Here is a 13,259-nt window from a genome sequence, read left to right as displayed (position 1 = left end):
TTTAAATTAAACTAAAGTTTCAGTAGGGCAGTGTTGTTAGTGGAACTCAGGCTTGGTTAATGGAAATGGCTTGTTGTGGGATGAGATGCTGCGCTCATAGGACAAGATTTGGATGTTCCTCACAGGTGCTGAAGCCAAACCAGCAGTCCAATCTGCCTTAGAAGATCCTTGGGAAGAACACGGGACTGTTTGGAGAAGCATTGGTGGTGTTGAGGGAGCATGGCTCAGGCTGACTACAGCTTGCTCCATGTGTCTCTGAGCTTACATTTTAGGAAAAAAATAATTTATTGAGCATATGAGTGATCTTTATTTATTTATTTTTAGTGCTCCAAGACTGAGTTGCTCATGAAGAGCACAGTATTATTCCACCTCTTCCTTTGCTGGGCCTTGTGTTCCTATTGCCTTGCTTGTGTCAGTACCAGCACTCTCAGACAGGCCACGTGGCTGAAAAATTACCTGGTTTCATCAAGTGTGTTTTTGGGTAGCTTGATTTGACTGACATGTTCAGATGGCAGCCATGCTTGGATGGCATAAAGTAGTCAGTGGAAATCACAGAATGGTTGGGGTTGGAAGGGACCTCTGGACATCATCTAGTCCAACCCACCTGCTAAAGCAGGTTCACCCAGAGCAGATCACACAGGAATGTGTCCAGGCGGGTTTTGAATGTCTCCAGAGAAGGAGACTCCACAACCTCTCTGAGCAGCCTGTTCCAGTGCTCTGGCACCCTCAAAGTAAAGAAGTTTCTCCTCATGTTTAGATGGAACCTCTTGTACTTCAGTCTGTGTCCGTTGCCCCTCATCCTGTCATTGGGCACCACTGAATGGAGTCTGGTCCCATCCTCTTGACACCCACCCTTGAGATATTTATAAACATTGATGAGATCCCCTTTCAGCCTTCTCTTCTCCAGGCTGAAAAGACCCAGCTCTCTCAGTCTCTCCTCCTAAGAAAGATGCTCCAGGCCTCAAATCATCTCCGTAGCTGCTGCTGGACTCCCTCCAGTAATTCCCCGTCCTTCTTAAACTGGGGAGCCCAGGACTGGACACAGTTCTCCAGATGCAGCCACACCAGGGCAGAGTAGAGGGGGAGGAGAACCTCCTTCAGCCTGCTGGTCACTCTCTTCTTAATGCACCCCAGGATACCATTGGCCTTCTTGGCCACAAGGCCACATTGTTGACTCACGGTCAACCTGTTGTCAGCCAGAACTTCAAAGTCCTTCTCTGCAGTGCTGCTTTCCAGCATGTCCACCCCTAATGTGCAGCCGTGGGTCATGCTGTCCCTTTTATGGTCTTGGTTTGAACTAATAGTGAAAGTATACCCTGAGTGACATCTCCTTCCATTCAGTTTTAGTATTACTGTTAATATTTAGTTGGTGAGGTGATGAGCACAGACAAAACGACTTTGCAGATCCCATTTGTCTTAATACTTCCTTTCCTCTCAGTTTATGTTCCAGTTAGTGCTCCTCTAACAGAGCTGCTGCAAGATGAGTCAAAAGCATCTGTAAGTGCCACTATTGCACAAATACATGTAAATAAAGGTCATGTTTCTCGAGAGCACTGCCTGCTTCATGGGCTGTCTCTGGGCTGCAGCGTCAGACCTGCTGAGAGCTGTGTATTTAGAAAGCCGGGCTGATGTTCTCACGGAGATAGAGCTGTCTTGCTGGCAAATGCTATGCAGCCGGGGTTTAGACTTGCCAACGGTGACTAACGTATGAGTTGTCAAGAATGTGTTGGAGGCGTGATATGAGGAAAAAAATGGGATGAGGTAAAAGACAGGTCTTGGGCAAGACCACAGAAGCAGGTACTGTGGTGAAAGAAAAAGGCTATCCCTGGCAGGTGAATGGCAAAACAGCATTAAAACAGGGATTCGGTATTTGAGATAGGAGATGATGATTCAGGAAGTGTATATGTATGTATCGTGGAGGATAGGGCTGTAGGAATAGTGCACTTGGAATAAATGAAACAGAAGTGTTTTAGCTCTTAATTGCTTTTATGCAAGAAGTGGGCGTGTTGCTGAGACCTGGCGGCAGCTGGATGGTGGCTCAGTTTGCTGACAGAAGCAGTGAGTTGGCATGTGTTTGGCACGGGAAGGGCCATGGGCAGCGGGCAGTGCCTGCGGGGTAAGGACATATATGCGGGCTTTGGGGATCGGAACCTGAAGAGAGCAGAACAGGGGGTTTCCCCCTGCCAGCTGGTGTGGTTTTACCTCAACACCCCAGCCACAAATTTTAGGGCAAGTCACTGAATTTTCTATTCACGCACATGTCCATGTTTCTTGTCCTTTCCCCTCATTTTGTTCTCCTCTTCAACTACTCTGCTCTAGACAGCCTCTTTGCCCTTGTTAGACTCGTACTGCCTTCACTTCTGAAGCCACCCAGAGCCTTACGAGCATGACACAGGTTCCATCTGCCCTGTGCTTCTCGGGAGGGGAATCAACAGACCCTTTGATTGTGCAAGTTGTCTTTTTGATAGCATCGCTTAGAGATGGGATGCTTGGGAGACAGCTTAACTGGCTCTTTCCACTGCACTTCAGAGGGGCAGCTGTTCAAAACTGAGCTGGGAATCTTGATAGGGTAGTGCAAGCTACGTGACGACTGCTTTTTTTTTTTTCTAGATTTGCAGCAAGATAGGAAAAGCATTTGGATGTGACCTGTCTATAGCCTGAGATAATTTCTGCACTGGCAAACACAGAAAGAGATAAAGCAATGGAGAGCTAAGAGCTAAATCTCTTCTGTACAAATGCTAGGAGCATATGTAATAGGATTGTTGAATTGGAGTTACATGTTTTCAAGGATAAGTACTGTATGATGATACCGTACTGTGGCAGCCATTCTTCAATCAAGAGAAAAGGACTGGGGATTTACAGTAGTTGTTGGGGATGCTTGGGGGGTTTCACTACAAGCTTGGGAATAGCGAAAGAGAAGACAGGACCTTTGTGGATAAGACAAAATGTATGCCTCAGAAGGCTGGAGCTCTGATTGAAGAGAGTCCTGGGGGGAGAAAACAGGAATGCTGTGACCTCAGTGTAGTCAGGTATCACAGTTTTTTCTTACACAAAATGCAAAGGTAAGGAAACTGTTTGTAGATCTTCTAGCCACGCTTAGTTAAATTCACATGGAAAAACTTAAAATCTTTTAAAAACATTTTCATTTGTTTTTCTGTGGACCTTTCAAAAGACACATTTAAAAACTGCGTGCATCCCAACCTCTATGTTAAATACATTGTATTGAAGCTACAGTTTTAAGCAAGCTAAACTTAGAAGATGTCAGAACTGAGGTTGTCTGCCTGATCTTACTGTTCTGATGCAGTGTTTAATTACAAGACATCTCCTGCCTTGCCTGCAGCACGTTTGCTTGATGGTGACGGGCACACAGTGAGGGCTGCCTGTAACCCTGGTTTTGTTGCTAGAGGGACTCAAGAATGGAGAAGAGAAGCAGGCTTTTTGTTGCTATTGCTCTCTAGTTTGGGAATCCATGGCTCGGCTTCTCCTGCCGACTTTCTGGCCTAGGGGGATAGAAGTCTGGTCTGGTTCCGGCTTGTGGTCTGTGTGTCTGTCACTCATGCTCTTCATCCCCATGCCAGGTGAGAGAGGGAGATGCCTCATATCAGAGGGAGCTGATTTTGGGGCAGCCCTCTGTAGCAGGGCAGGGGCTGGCTTTTGTGGATTGGGAGAATAGTTTTGGCATAGGTGCTCCATGGGACCATGAGAACTACTGGTGTTTGGTGTGAGCATGCCCGAGGAGACAGTCTGCACCGAGCACATGGCGACTGAAGCTCTCCAAAGCTGCTGCTGACCCAAGCGCTGGCCTGAGGCCGATGCAGCCTCTGCCCAGGGCCTCCCGCACCCCTCCGGAGGCGGTGGGAAATGGGGAGAGTGCCTGGCCCAGCCTTGGGTATAAACGCAGATTTTAATCGTAGGGGAGCGACAGTTCTGCCCATCATTAGGATTCACTCCAGTATGTTTTAAGGCTTCCAAGCAGATACCCTTTGTGCACTTGTAGTAGATAAAACTTCCCAGAAAGGCTGATAATCTACTGCCATTCCTGCCTGAGCTCCTTATAGATACAGTGCCTCTCCTGCCCAGTCTTCCTCGCTCCATGAGGTGTGTGTGTAGGGGCACCCTATTTTTAGCTGAGTTTAGGCCTCTTTACAGGGAAAGCATTTCTTTCGTGAAAAACTGGCTGTACTGAGAGAAAGCAACAACCAACAGAAACTAAACAAGATGTTTTGGTAAATGACCAAATGGCTTCGTCCTCATGCAGCAACTGGTGGGAGCTTCTCTTAGTCTATGTGAAGGTGGATCAGGACCTGGATTGCTATCTACAACTACCTGAAAGGAGGCTGTAGCATGGAGGGTGTTGGTCTCTTCTCCCAAGTAGCAAGCGATAGGACAAGAGAAAATGGCCTCAAGTTGTGCCAGGGGAGGTTCAGATTGGATATTAGGAAAAAATTCTTCATGGAAAGGGTTGTGAAGCACGGGAACAGGCTGCCCAGGGAAGTGGTGGAGTCACCATCCCTGGAGGTGTTTAAAAGGCATTTAGAGGCGCTTCTTAGGGACATGGTTTAGTGACAGAGTGAGGTTATGGTTGGAATCTATGATCCTGAGGTGTCTCTTCCAACTGAAATGATTCTATGATTCTATGAATATTTGAAGATGCAGCCTAATGCCTGATGAGGCCCCTGTTCCAGCCTTGCCACCTTTTGCCCTGGGTGGCTGCGATGCGAAGACTGCCGGCTTTATTTCTAGTTCAGCTAAGGGGATTGCTACTGTTTCTTGTTTTTTGTTGTTGCAGTTGCTAATCCTGCTGGCAGGCTGATCGCTTGGGTGTGTTCTTAGCTTTTGGTTTTGTTTACTTTTTGATGAAAATCCCCTCTTTCTGTTTTTTGTTTTGATTTTTTCCCCTCCCCATCCCTGCTTGTGTGAATAAATTGCAAGATGCCATGCCTTAACCTGCAGCTTTACTGCAACCTTACTTTACCTGCTGAATAGTGAAGGGAGATGCTTTTATATCTGTGAGTGGGTTACTGGGAGATGGGAGGTGTAGCTGTGTATCTGAGATGTGGATCTGGGCCCCAAATCTGCCACTGGGGTGAACTATTGTCCCTCCAGGATGACTGGTGGAGCTCATGCGGAGTTTGGTTGATGCTTGCGGAGCAACCCTGGCTCAGAAGCTCTTGTCTGAGAACTGCTGCATGGGGCAATGCTGTGGGATTTGGGTCTTTTGCTCTTGGCAGCTCCCTCCCCTCTTTTTCAGCTGCATCGCTCCTTGACCATAACTGATATATTGTCAACTAGCAAAAGACCATTCACATTGAATTATGGATGCATAAAACAGCGTCGGGCTTTTAATTGGGTGGCTATTCAGAAAGCAGGTGCTTCCTCTCGGGGTTTAAGTTACCGAATTCATCAGGGCATTTCAACTTCGTGCATTTTAAATTCCCTGATCCTAAAGAACAAAGTCATTTTCTCAGCTTTGGAGGCTGACATCTGCTTACAAGGATTAAGCATGTTCCTGTAGCAGTGGGCACGGATTTTCTTTGTGAAAGGGGATATATTGAAGAGAGTATTAAACCCCAGTACAAGTTCCTGTACTGGGGTGGAAATTGCTCTGCAGGTTGGAGGGAGGCATGTTGGAGCTTGCTTATTCGTTTGGCAGATGTCTGATGACGTTACATCATCTTCAGTGCTTGGAGCCTGTGAGGGTTTTGAGAGGGCTCAGTGCATTGTGCTGGGTCGAGTGGCCACAGGAAGCTTTCTTCTCCACCTTTTCTTGTTGGGGGGGGAACAAACAAACAAACAAAAAAGCACTACAAAAAAACCCCAAACACAACAAAACCCAAACCATTTTAAATAATGAGCCATCAGCAAGCTCTCTCTCCCGCAAAGCTGTGTTTGGAGGTGATGTGAAAAGGGCTGGCCAGGAAGAAGGGCAGTAGAAAATCTCACTTGGATGGTGCTCCGGGAGTTGTCAATCAACTCATATTTCCAATCTCTGAATGGTGTGCGGTGATGATATTTGCTGGGGATAAGTTACCATTTACTACTTTAGTTGGATAGGTGTTCTAGAGGTTTATTTTTTAAATGCATTCCATTTTACTACTTTAAACCTTTGTCAGTGATGTCCATTTATTATTTGATGAGATCCAGACTAAACCAAATTTAGCCCCCAAGTGTAATTTTGCTGACAGCATGCAATCAGGAGCCAAGCTTTTTATTAAGCTTAAGATCAATAGAAATAGTACAGTTAACAAAACGCAAGTCCAGTGGAAAGAGCTGCTTTTAAACAAGTGAATGTTCCCTGCAGGAATGGCAGCCCCAGAGACTGCAACCCCAAGCACCTGGAGCTGACTGACTGCAAACTAAAGGGAAAGCAACTTAATTGGGTTTTGTGGCTCTGGCAGAACATAAACAGCAACAAATAGTGAGAAACAATTTGGATTTGAATTATTTCCCTCCTTGCATTAATAGGTTGAGGTGATGTTAGTAATAAAAGCCTGGCCAGCTCTTTGGCTGCTGTAGTTTGGCAGAGGTCTGTTGCAGGTAATGAGAGTCATGCAGATTAACACCAGCTGTGTGCATGTGGCTTGGTGTTTGAAGTTGACCTGTTGGTCTTTCTCTTCCATTCCAGAAGCTACGTGAGACAACCAATGTTTCTCTGCCTCCCTGCTTGCTTCGGTAACACCCTCATGTGAGTAACAACCAGAGTGGTTTTGGTAAAGCCTTTTACTGCTGTGTCTGTTCGCAGCTCCTGCCCACCCCCCTTCTGCTCTGTTAACTTGTCCCTTTGTTTCTCTGCCCTAGGACAATACTCCACAGCCTGCAGAGGAGAATGAGTGGTCTCTTAGAAAAAAAAAATGTTAAGGCTTCTTTGAAATATACGATGTAGTACATAGTGAAATGTTTATACAAAAAAAAATCATGTCAGCAGCTGCATGTTTTATCAAAGAAAGTATATTCAGAAGTGTTTATAGAAACATGACAGCACTAAAACTGGAGAGTTGATCACTAATCTTTGCAAAGATACAAAACTGATTAAATAAAAAAATGCCCCTGAGGCAGCTTGTAACTTGTAATATATGTATGACCCAGGCTTTTAAAGGCTCCTCTCCTACCCTCATTCTTTTCCACACTTCCTCCATGTGGTCACTCCAAATTGCTGCCAGCTGGCTTATTTGTCATGTGTGTTTGTTTGTGCTGCTTCTAATTTTTGACCTTTCAAAGAGACAGACAAAATCTGTGGCTTATGCAAAGCTTTGAATTTGCAGCCAGCCTAATAGTGGGAAGGAAAAATACAGGGAGTTGAAACTGCAGAAGGGAACATTTTCTTTTCTTTAGTGCCTCGCTATTGACCATAGACCCTAGTGTGCCTATAAATGAGTCGAAGCCTTGCCTGTTGTGTCTGAGGTTTTCTTACCTCCTTCTACCCTTATTTCAGATGTCAGGATAGGTTCTTTCTGGTGTGTTTTCAGCTTAACAAATATTATCATTTTTGTTTCTTCCAGGGTAAGTTTTTTTTTTTTAGAACTGAGTGGTTTTGCAGTATGGTACCTTCACACATACAAAAACAGAACAAAAAATTGATTAAAAAAAAAATGTCAGCATTGTAGACAAAGAAGAATGAAACTGGAAGACTGATATATCATCAAACTGAGTGTGCCAGTGTTCAAATACATGGCAGAACAGTCGTTTAGCAGAAAAGGATAATGAAATTGGGTGATATTTCCAGTTTCCCTAGAGTGAAAGTGCATGCAGTTTACAATGGATAATGAAATGTTATGGTTTTTATGTCTAATATGTTAATTCTGCCAGGGTAGTAATCCCCAGGTTCCAATCCACTGCAAGGCTGACATTTATGTTATAAAGAGGTGCACAGACATTTATTGAGGATATAGACAGTGTGTTGTAAAAAAAAAGTGAAAGGTCTCTTCTTCATTCTTTCTTCCCTTCTCTCCTATTCCATTGTATCAAATATTGACTAATGTCAAAGTGGCTTCTGCTCTGAAGGCTGTTGCGTCTTTCAAAACAAACCCCAAAGTTGGTGTTTGTTTGTTTGTTTTTTCCGGGATGGGGGAAGGAGGGTATCATGTGTGACAGATATAGCGTGTGACGTTTTCATGCTTGTGCCTGCCTTGGATTTTGTAAGACCAAATATTCAATGCTTCCAGCTTGGAGCATCCTGCCCCACCACATAGCTGCATTGCCAGGGTGGTCATGAATCAGACCAAGGTACTGATCTAGAAAATAAAAATGTAGTGTCTTGCCCAGCTATGTTTTGTGATCTGGGGGACCAGAAGAGGGCTGGTGGCTGTCTGGAAGTGGGAATGCATGGGCATGGCAGCCCTGATGCGGAGTAATTTCAGTGGGGTGAGCAGGGGCAGGGATGAGGAGCAAGTGGCTGCCTGCAGGTTCCATTGGCTAACAACGCACATCCCTTCCATCTTGGTGGGGAAGAGACGTGGGAAATTACAGCCAAAGCCATAGCAGCATCTGAATGCATAGATTTGAACTAAAAGCCCAGTCTGGGGACACTGCATTTAATAAAACTGCATCAGAGGTCTTGCAGTCCTTTACTTATGGTAAGCTCTGCTCTACTTTGAGTTCATCAGTGAAGGTGTGCTGTGGCTTGTGCACATCCTTACTCTAATTAATGAAGTTTGGGTGTGATGAATTGAAAGGTGCTACGGTGGATACAGCCACCTACATTTTCTTGGGCATGTTTCTTTATGATCTCTCAGGACCTCTGACTGCTCACCTGCACTGGGGTGCTAGTTAGCAGCAGCCTCTATAGCCTTTGTTGCTTGTTGGAGTAAAGATGTGTCACCATTGACTCCTGTGAAGCAAAAGCTATAAGCATGATGATCAGCTTTAAGGAGGTACTGGAGCTCTGGTTAAAATCAAGGGTGTTTTTTAATGCATCTAAAGTCAATCCCGTGGCTAAGTCTTTTGCTGAGGAATGACGGGCAGTTTCTGAAGCTGCCTGAAAGGCTTTGCTTCACCTTGCTTAGCAAGAGCAAACAGCAGTAGAGTCACTGGCGGTCCATGGAGCACAGCTTCAAGAGGATTTCCTCTTGTGCAGAGCCACTTTTTCCTTAGTTCCTCAGTGATGCCCCTCAGAGGCTTTGACATAGGGAGGAAAACTTCTCTTGCAGCCTGGTGTTTCCCACCACCATCTGCAATCTCTCCTTGCTCCAGTGCATTGGGACAATCTACCTCAGTGCTGGGAAGCCAGCAACTTCCCAGCACTTCTGGACTCTGCTGAAAGCTGACCGAAGAGAGGGTTTAATGAAACATTTTGCAAAGCTTGGACCTCTCCACCGTGTACTTGAGACCAGTCCTTCCTGATTCTCCTGGTATTGCATGAAGGTCTCAGGCACTGAGCTGCTGCGGAGAGGGTTCCTGCTTGTAAGGGGCTGCTGCTGTTTCTATAGCACTCACATCGTCTGCTCACAGCACTACAGTTCTGACATGGGTGTCTCTCCAAGGGCTTTGGTGCACCCTGCTTCTGAACTGTGCATCTGTATGCTGCCTACAATGAATAATTTTTCAAGTGGTGGTGTTACTGCATAAATATGCAAGCACTTGGAGGTTTGTCCCTCCATTTCCCTGTTCTAGGACATGCACGGTTTGGACTCTGCCCTTCTGCATCATATGACTGTGTCATTTTTGAGGAGAAATGAGGTTTCTTGGAACCTGTTTAGCCCTCTCATGGCCCAGCAATCTGTGTCATTAGGACCCTTCATTCCAAAGCCCAGTGATAGATGGACATCCTTGCTTAACCCTTCCTCACCAGCTACAGGGTTGTGCTTTTTTGCTGTGGATTTGTGGCGGATGAACTCAATCCCCTTCTTCACTTGTGACCTGCAAGGTGATGTCCCAGGAGGTATCTGCTTTAGGGACCAGCCAGAGGTCTATGCTGGGAGCGAGGTGGCGAGTGAAGAGGAGGATGTATCTCCCTGGAGAGGCTCTGGATCACTCATGCTGCAGGATCATCTAATGGCAAGAGTACAGGAGACCTGAGGCCTTCTGTCCTTTTTATTCTGCTTTTACAGGGGTCTCTCCAGGACTTTCATCCATGGATGATATAGGAGGCTCCCTTGTCCTTTGACTGCCTGTGCCAGTAGAATGGGCGATAAGATCTATGATCAAACCCTCTGTGCTGGCCCGAATTCATCTGGCCTGACCTTGGCTGGCCTCCAGATAGCTCAGCTAGTTTTTGCAAAGCCTCAAAATGTAGAACGTGGCCATTTAAGTTTGAAGAGTTCCCTTATCTGCTGAGTGCGGCTACAGTGGGAGAAGAGGGCCAAGTTATACAAGTAATGTCTTCAAGTTACTGAGTGCAGCATTCTTGGCATACTTAAGTGTACAACCTCTGATTACTGCTTTTGTGCAATTAATGCAGCGGATGAAACTGAACTATTTTATTGCTCTGCATTGTATTTCTATGTTCTCCCTTCTGTTGTCCTATTTATTGCCACTTTAATACATACACACCACTATTAATATCCTGCAGCTATCCCACTGTGTATTAATTAGGGTTATTTTTGAGAGCATGGAGATAGAAGAGGGGGAGAAATAACTTTGGTCACACAGACTTATGCAGAGAAGGATCTGCCCTTCTACAATAATATCTACCAGAGCTTTTTACAGTTGGAACGGTGACAGCCGGCAGCATTGTAGTCCGCCTCCGAAATGTGTTTAATCACAAATCAGGCTTTACTGTTCAAGTAACAAATACTGAAAAGCCTCATAAGGAAGAAGAGGAACAGGCAGGACTTTAGAGGAGAAAAAAATACAAATGAGGAAAAACAATCAGCAATTTTAGAAAGATTGTGATTTCTAGAGTATGAGGCTTTGGTGGTGAAAGAGACCAGGTCTCTGCCCTTGAGCTTGCTTCAGCAGTCGATCTGTGTATCTTAGGGATCACTCAGAAAAATTATGCGTCTCTGAGCATTCAAAAGCACATTTATGCAAGTAGAAAGGCAAGGTCAAGTGGCAGTGGGGTTAGAAGCTGCAGGCTCAGGTCAGACCTTAATGCAGGTCTTACAAAGGTGAGTGTTTAACACCGTTAATTTATACCTATGTATACCTATGTATGGACTGTCAGTGTTGCCGCTGTTTGCAAGTACTTGGGAGTGGGCTCACAGGAGCAGGGCTGTTGTTTGAGTGTCACAAACCATTCATTCTTTGCCTGCTTTGTCCGTAAAAAGCTACGGCCTTCTTCCAAACAGCAGTTTGGAACAAGATTTGGAAATTCTTTGTTTTCTTTCAAATTTACTTGTATCAAAAGAAAGCCCAACACTTCAGACTGTAATTTGGAGAAGATACTTCCAGTTGCTGCATGCTTTCTTCCTGCTCTTGTTCTGCACCTCCTTTCCTTGCCTGCTAACCGTGAAAAAGAGCCAGCTTTTAAATAGCGTTTCCTGGTCATGCTTCTCAGTTTCTTGTTTCCTTAATAAAGGGAGTCTGAATAATTTCCTGTAATTTCTATGCTTTTCAAAGCAAAATGCACCAGTGGCATTTCTCAGTACTATCCTATCTTAGCATGCCTCTGCCGTGCTTTGCTATTGGCCTCCAACCTATGTATATAAAACCCCCAGATTTGTTCAGCTGTGGGTTGGGAATGAGGGAGTAGACAGAGATGTGCTCTGCAGGCTGCTGTGGACTCACAGGACGTTGCTGTCCTGCTGCCACCTCTGTTGCAAGTCAGTGACTTTCAGGTTTGCTGATGAAACCATTGTCCTGAGTTCTCCTGCTGTTTTGGCACTCAGTATACTCCAGTTTAGTAGAGACCAGTTTGCTCAAGTGTGTCCTCTGCTCCGTTGGACTAAAATGTGTTGAGGGTGCTGTGGCTGGCCCTAGCGCTGGGTTGGTGGGCATGTTTGGCAGCTGGTGTGGAAGGAGGCAGGATCCAGCTGTCGTGGTTGTAGGTATGGTTTGACTGGATCAAACCCTTCCATGAACTGTGAGGAGGCTTCAAGGTGGTGTAGCTGGGTGGACCCAACACCGATGAAAGGCTCATCTCCTCTTGATGTGGAGTTTTGCTCTCTGTGCCAGGCATGGTCCTGGGCATTTGGTTGATAATTGTTTGGTGGAAGGGTGCCCCTGAGCCTGGGGTCAATGTGTCAGAGTTGCTCAGGTGGGAAGGGATGTGTGGGGGTCTCCAGGCCAACCCCCTGCCCAAAGCAGGGCCAGTTCTGGGACCAGACCAGTCTGCTCAGGGCTTTTCTCCAGGCAGGTCTTGAAAACCTCCAAGGATGAAGCCTGCACAACCTCCCTGGAAGACATGATCCCCCTTCACTTTTCATCTTGTGCATCTTCATGGTGAAGATCTCTGTAGAACCCAACAGAACTGGCAGTGATTCACCTTACGACCACTGTAACACAGTGTATGGAGACTTGGCATGGGCACCACCGATATAGATGCTTGACAGAGACCATAGATGGGTGCAAACTTTGCCTCGAAGTTAAAGGTTTGTTCATTGGGAGGAGCACTGCACTGGCAAACAAGTAGCTAGAAATATTGTTATATGAGATATTGTGTCATGGCAGCGAATGAGAGGAGTATAAATAGGAGAAGTAGAAAAACAGCATATGCTTCCTTTAAAATTGTGTTTATCTTTCCATTAAATAACTTGAAGTGGGTGTGTAAGAGGAGAAGAGACCTCTAAAGTAGCTAGAACAAAATAATGGAAAAGCAAAAAAAAAAAAAGGGAAGGCTCTAAGATGCAGAACAGAGAGCCATATCTCCTTAAGTCTCTGATGGCAAGTCCAGTTGTGCCAGCTCTGTCTGCCTGCTATAGTGTTTATAACATTGAGTCATCGTGCAAAAGTCAGCAGTGGTAGCCCTCTGGGCAGAGTCTGAAGTCAAGATCTCTGCTCATGGTGGAGGGCTTTGGGTCAGGCAGCGAGTGACGGGTGTCAGGTCAGAGGCCCCCAGGAGAGAGGTGTTCACTGAACAGCGTGATTCCTATGTTATGCTCTGGTCAGGGGAGGCTGAAACCAGGTTGGCACTTCTTTTCATTGAGGTGACATTGAGGCAAAGTTTTTGAACATCTGGCTGTAAAGATTAGAAATAAAAGAAAGAGAAGAAATGAATTTGAGCTTGTTTACTAAGAACCAGAACACATGCAGTCAACCTGCATCTTCTATTTTTATGCACTACACCTAAAATAGATGCAGATCTGCCTATTTTCTTAACATGCATGTAGCAGAAAGTAATAGCAGCAGTTTATGCTTCTGTACTGTTTATTTCTGTGAGGATT

At 45.5% G+C, this 13,259-nt stretch overlaps 1 protein-coding gene across 3 annotated transcripts in view; it reads left to right on the top strand.

Moving 5' to 3' along the window:
* The window catches only part of TIAM1 (TIAM Rac1 associated GEF 1), a 199,589-nt gene that overhangs the window by 55,444 nt on the left and 130,886 nt on the right, over positions 1-13,259 (top strand). For 2 of the 3 annotated variants that reach the window (XM_065066238.1, XM_065066229.1), the window contains exon 3: positions 6,626-6,685. The exons of the other annotated variant lie outside the window; for it this stretch is intronic. The gene's annotated coding sequence lies outside the window, so the exon portion shown is untranslated. The remainder of the gene's footprint in view (positions 1-6,625; positions 6,686-13,259) is intronic. 3 annotated transcript variants of the gene reach the window in all.

Source organism: Columba livia, chromosome 1 (assembly GCF_036013475.1).
Source record: "Columba livia isolate bColLiv1 breed racing homer chromosome 1, bColLiv1.pat.W.v2, whole genome shotgun sequence".
In the NCBI taxonomy this organism is placed as follows: domain Eukaryota; kingdom Metazoa; phylum Chordata; class Aves; order Columbiformes; family Columbidae; genus Columba; species Columba livia.
This window is presented reverse-complemented; position numbering and strand designations above follow the sequence as displayed.